The sequence below is a fragment of the Balaenoptera acutorostrata genome, chromosome 15 (assembly GCF_949987535.1).
Source record: "Balaenoptera acutorostrata chromosome 15, mBalAcu1.1, whole genome shotgun sequence".
NCBI classification, from domain to species: Eukaryota; Metazoa; Chordata; class Mammalia; order Artiodactyla; family Balaenopteridae; genus Balaenoptera; species Balaenoptera acutorostrata.
The window spans coordinates 35429194-35435193 of record NC_080078.1 but is presented as its reverse complement, the minus strand read 5'-3'; the positions used below and the strand labels follow the sequence as shown (position 1 = coordinate 35435193).

Sequence of the window (6000 nt, the reverse complement as noted above, 5' to 3'; positions counted from 1 at the left end):
AACCTCTCCACCCACCACACCACTCTCCACTCACCCACACTGCTGCAGCCCCACAGGCTTCTTGCCTCCCTCTCAGCCTCTGGGCTTTTGCGTGTGCTGTTCCCTCTGCCTGAACACCCTTCACCTGGCTGAGAACTACTCATCTTGTACACCTCCATTCAGTGTTCACTTCCTCTGCCTTTCTCCCAGCCCCAGACCTTCTGAGGCTCTTCTGTTTTAGGTTCCTGCATCCCCAGCACATTCCTCTGCAGCCCTTTGCCCCGTTGGCAATGTCAGTCAATCATCGCCTTCCCCCCCCAGGCGCTGGGCTCCACCGGGCAGAGACAATGCCTGCCATGGTCACCATTGTAACCCCCTCCCGCAATGCCATGCCTGGTTCATAGCGATGCTCAATAAACATCCTTGATAGCTAAGCACAGCTTCTAAAGATGGTGCCTTTGTATTAAGCACATCATTCTCCAGGCCGAATTCTCCTTGTGTTTTGAGCAGCTTCTGTTTTCCAGCCACATCCAAACCATTCAAGATGCAGAACAGTACTGAGGGACCAGGGTGTCCATCCTCGCAGGACGTTGGAGAAGTGGACGTCTGCTTGTCCCTACTCCCCTCCCTTCCTTGGTCAGGGAGACCGTCTGTGTGTGAGCTGCGGGCCAGGATTTGCCTGAGCGGGCCTCTTCCACGCGTGCCCGCGGTGCACGCGAGCAGCCAGCAGGTGGCGGCAGAGAGACAGGAGTGGTCCACAGAAGAGCCCAGCTCAGAGCCGAGCCGCGCGAACCCACCGAGCCCGCGCTCAGAAGCCAGATCTCCCACCGACAGGCCGCTGGTTTCGGAAGGCTGCTGGGTCCTTCCTCTCTCCCAAGTGCAGGCAGAGCCCCCCTGGAGCTATGGCCAGCCCTTCCGGCAGCCCCGAGGACACGGGCAAGCTCAGAGGCAGGGATGGCCGGCAGAGGCGGGAGGAGGAGGATGCCCCTCCGGAGGAGAAGAGGTTGAGGCTGGGGCTGGAAGGAGGAAGCGCAGCGAAGGAGGAAGGAGAAGACGCGCCACGACTGGGCAGGGAAGAGACCGGCATCCAGACAGGTGTTGAAGACAGAGGTGTAAGTGAGCGGGGGGCGCAGGAGGGACGGGGACTGGGGGGTGGGCAGGGATGCTCCCCGTCGGCGGTCAGGTCTAAGTTGATAATTGGGCAGCAACTCCTGCGGGCGGGCGGGCGCGGTGTGACAGCTTGTGGGGACCTCCTGAGAAACTAGATGCTCCGTCGTTGGTGGCAACTCCCTTCTTGTTTATGTAGGATCGACTTGCTGATTCTCCCACGACGTCGTCGCTGGCTGGGAGACCCGCGGGCTCTGCGGTTGTCCAAAAAGGGAGGGGGAGCTCTGTGTCCTGGGGGCGTCCTGAAGGGAAAGGAGGCGGGGGTTTACTCTGAGCAGCCCTCACTCTGCACACCCCATCCTGGGCAGAGGTGTTTTAGGCGTCTCTCTGGGACTTTGCTGGTTGCCTTCCATCTGGTAAGGGGCTTGGGTGGGAAGTACCGGGCACAGGCTCTGCAAACCCTGCCCTGTCAGCGTGTGTGCCGGCGGCAGCTCACCAAGCTCCTCACCTGCCCCTCGTCTTCCTGTCACTGCTCGCCAGGCTGGCTGGGCAGGGAGAGTTGAGAGAGAAGGCAGGTGGCTTCCAACCCTGAAGTCACTCTTCTCTCCCCACCCCTCCAGAGAAGGACAGTGAAGCAAAGTTCTGTGCATCCCCTCAGGTGCCGCCTAGCTCTGGTCCCCACTAGCCGAGGGTACGTGTGCGGGTGATTTGTAGCATATGTGCGTGGGTATGTGAGTCACCAGGTGTGTGTGGGATGGAGCTCCACGGCCAGCTTGACCTCCCTGGCCACTGCTTTCTGCTTCCTCTTCTGAATCTTCCAGTTGTGACCTGGCTGACCTTACATTTGGGGGTCACAAGTGTCTGGAGAACAGATGAGTACTGGCTGGACAGCTGTCCCCGTGGTGAGGGCTGCCACCTTGAGAGTTTTAAATTGATAATGGGTTTGACCTTTTTGTTTCTTCCAAACGTTTTTATTCTTGACCATTTGCTTGGCTGAGCTCGTCTTAAAAATTTGATTTGTGACTAGTGAGCCCCACAAGGGAGAGGTCCCCTTGTTTCTCCTGAATTCACGCAGGCGGCAGCAGCCTGCCTCGCATTCACTAGGCTGCATCAAAGCCCGGCTGACTCCCAGGCGCTGCTTCAGAGCCCTCACCTACCCGTGGCTGTGATTGTTCAGATCATGGGCCACCTGGACACCAGAACCAGGAGAATTTCTCTCTGAGATGCCAGGAGAAGGATAATATTTATGGAAGGTTTATTGGGACACATCGTGGAAAGAGTGGGAAGGGATGTGTCGCAGTGTGGTGAGAGGAGAGGTCCCAGGTCTGAGACACAATTATGTGGGCCGTGCAATGCTGTGAAACTTCCACTGTCAGAAGCCCTCCCCTCCTCCTGTCACCTCCCTCTTTTACGTGGAACTTTGCCAAAGACCAGGACACCAGAATGGAATGAAGTGACTAAGTGCAGTGGGATGCTTAGGAATGTGGGTTTGGAGCTAGTCTACTCGGGTGTGAATCCTGGTTGTGGCCCTCCTAAACTGGGTGACCGGGGGCAAGTGACTTAACCTCTCTGAGCCTTAGTGTTCTCAGTGGTGCAAAGGACATGTCAATAGGCCCTGTTTCATGGGGTTATTGTTCCTGAGGTTAAGTGAAGGTTATCCATAGAAAGCACTTAGCATTGCACCTGGTGTGTAGTATGTGCTCAATGAATGTGATTTAGTGCTGAAATTCTCTCTGTGCACCTTGCTTGCAGCCATGTTTGGTTCTGGGGGTTCATTACAAGAGATAAGGATCTTAGGCAAGACTCTCCATGGTAAATGCCTTTTGGAGGTTAAAGGATTTATGTGCAGAGGATGATATTTTTAAAAGGCAGAAACCCCACTAAACTTTTTGGTTCATGAAGGGAAGTGGGGATACCATGGTTTGAAGGGTTATGTCATAACTGGACAGAAATCGTCCTTGTTTTCTGAAACTGAATACGATTCTCTCCTTTTGGGACACCTGGATCTTCTGGGGACAGTGGCTCCTCACGGAGCTGGTGTCTTGGTTTTCAAGTTTAAAGGCTGGCCAAAGCACAGGCTGCCCAGAATGCCCACCAGACAGATTTCTTTTTTTTAGTTTCTATAGGAATATTCTCTTTAAAGAACCTAGAAGCAGTTTCAGGCTGGTGCCAGGAGCAGCAGCTATTTCTTTAAGGAGGAGAGCCATTTCTTCATTCACAGACCACGTTCAGATGCATCAAGAAAAACAATGCTTCTTCATGGGATTTTGTCTGTGTAGACCATTAGCTTGGCTGAAATGTCAAAATCATCTTTGTTCTTTAGTAGCAGATTATTTTTGGATGTAGATCATTTTGGGCTTTTCTCTGCAGAAGCTGCATGGGCAATACCTCCGTGTCCATGTTGTATCTAGATGTTTTTAAGGATAAAATACCCTTTCCCATTACTGTATCCAGTGCTCTGGATGGTTGAGGTTTACATGTGACTGGTTGTCCCTCAGAGTGGCTCCTGGGCTCGGGCCTTGTCTTTAAGCAGAGTGTTGCTTCCTCTTCTGGCTGCTAGGGGATGCTTTTAGGAGCTAAACTGGAGCCCCAGGATGCCGCTCAGCACCCGAGTCCTGCTGGATGTGCGGTGGAAGGAGGGTGTGTGACTAGTGAGGGCTGACCCTCCACCAGGGATCAGAAGTTTTACAGTCTTTTTGCCCCCTCCAGGACCGGTGATGCTGAGAGGGTATTGAAGAACTGGTCCTCCCAGAGCCTTTATTGATTCCTTTAGAGAGACCCCAGGGTGAATCTGACCCACAGCTCTTCCTGGAAGGAGAGAAAAGTCTTTCCTGTAGGTAATTGGTTATCAACCTCAGGTGTTTGTTCAGCTTTTCCCAAGATCAGGCAGCTTGGCATAGATTTCTGAGTTGTTGCTGAGCAGAGTTGAGCTTTCAAGGGTAATAACTCATCGGAATCCCCGAAATCCCCTGATGGACTCTCCACTCAAGAGTCCCTGGGGTTGAGACTAGAGCAGAAGGTTGTTGTCAGCATGGGGCTCCCTGTAGGGGTGAATCCAGACTGTAGGTCTTTCCCCTTCTTGGTGGTGATGGTCTGCACCTGGATATCTCAACTTTGGCACTGTTGATATCTGGGGCCAGATCATTCTCTGTTATGGGCAGCTGTCCTGTGTATTGTAGGGATGCTTAGCATCATCCCTGGCCCCCACCCACTAGATACCTGTAGCATGGATACCCTACCCCCAGTTGCGACAACCCAAAGGGTCCTCAGACGTTGCCTGTGGTAGCAGGAGCAGGCAGTCAAAATCACCTTGGCTTAGAGCCACGAGTCTACACTTGCAAAAAATATTTCAGAGTGTGGGTGTTGAGTTTGGGTCTCTGCTGTACCACTTATGAGCTATGTGGCCTTGGGAAGTTTATACAACCTCCAGGGGCCTCAATTTCCTCATCCATAAAATGGAGATAATCTCAGTGACAGGTTATGTATGCATTCAATAAAACAACAAGATAATAAATAGAAAATGCTTGGAATAGCATTTAGACACAGAAAAAGCACAAAACAAATGGTCATCTCCGTTTTTAATTATTTGGGTGAATCAGACTCCGTCCTCCATCCCCTTATCCATTGGTGACATGTAACGGGGGACACCGTCCACCTAAACCTCAGATTGGATTCGGGTAGCACCTCAGCTTTCTGCATGGAACTCATTGACATCCCCCAATTTCCTCCTTGGTTCTGGGGGTGCAGGATTCCAGGGAGCAGGGGTGTGGGTAGGCAGGCCAGATGGCAGGAGGGGTTCACTTCCACAGTGGAGAGTTCCAAAGCTGACTGCCAAGACAGGGCGTTTGGACCAACATCTGGGTTTCAGGATTCCCGTTTGAGCACAGTGGGACTCCACAGGGTGGAAGCTCTCTCTGCTGAGATATAGATATTTCCCTGGTAACGATCTCTCAAGCTGACATGAAGACATGGCCACCCACTGGAGCGTGGTGTGTCTGCCACAGCTCTTCTGTAATTTATGAGGCAAGCATCTGTGGAATGCTGTGCTGGAGAGGGAAATGGCAGGAGGTTTCCTCGTCCTCCAGGGGCCAAGAGTGGGGTGCAGGATGGTGGAGGGTCCTTGGAGGAGGAAGAAGCATGGAGGGTATTCCTTTCAGCAGGAACAGAGAGGCACAGGCTGCATACTGGACAGTTCAGACCCCTCAGCCCCTGGGGAGGTGGCTGCCTTTGTGTCTGGAGTAGTTTTAGCTGTGTTGCCCTTGGCTTTAATCATTTCAGAAATATTTAACCCCAGTGCTAGCAAACTGGAGCTTGATTTGGGCTTCTCAGCTGGAAAGAGTTGGACTGCAAGCCAGTGTCTTCCTAATTTAAAAAATTTCAGCAAGATGGTCATTGTCCCTTTGGGTCCTCTAGAACATGACTTGGAGCTCAGGGAACACGAGGGAGACCATTTTGGGGGCTGGGACAGGAGTCTTTGCCAAGGATGCTTGTGGCCTGGATGATGGCAGTGGTGGTGGTGGTGGCGGTGGAGTTGTGTACCTGAATTGAGGACCTTGAGTTGTGTACCTTATGAGATACATTTCAAAGGATTTAGGATCTATTGGGTATTGGGAATGAGCAAGATGCAGAGTCAAGTCGACCTCCAGAAAGGCAGGGAAGACCATACATTTGATTCTGGACTCTGGCTGACGTTGCTCTGAGACCCAGGTGGCAACATCTAATGGATAAATGGGTCGGGGATGGAGATTCAGACTTGAGGGTCATCAGTGTTGATGGTAGTTGAGGCCAAGAGGACACCCGAGATTGACTGGGGAAAGAAGAGGAGTGGCAAGAGAAGGGGCTTTACTATAAGCCTGGGAAGTGTTAATGATGAGAGGAGAAGAATCCATGAGAAAGGTTGGAGGACCAGCAGGC

The 6000-nt window shown here is 52.4% G+C and overlaps 1 non-coding gene across 1 annotated transcript in view; it reads left to right on the top strand.

Moving 5' to 3' along the window:
* Nucleotides 1-985: 985 nt before the first annotated feature.
* LOC114237879 (uncharacterized) overlaps nt 986-6000 on the top strand; it is a 570130-nt gene continuing 565115 nt past the window's right edge. Inside the window, exon 1 of the transcript XR_009005405.1 lies at nt 986-1091. This is a non-coding gene — a transcript (uncharacterized LOC114237879). The remainder of the gene's footprint in view (nt 1092-6000) is intronic.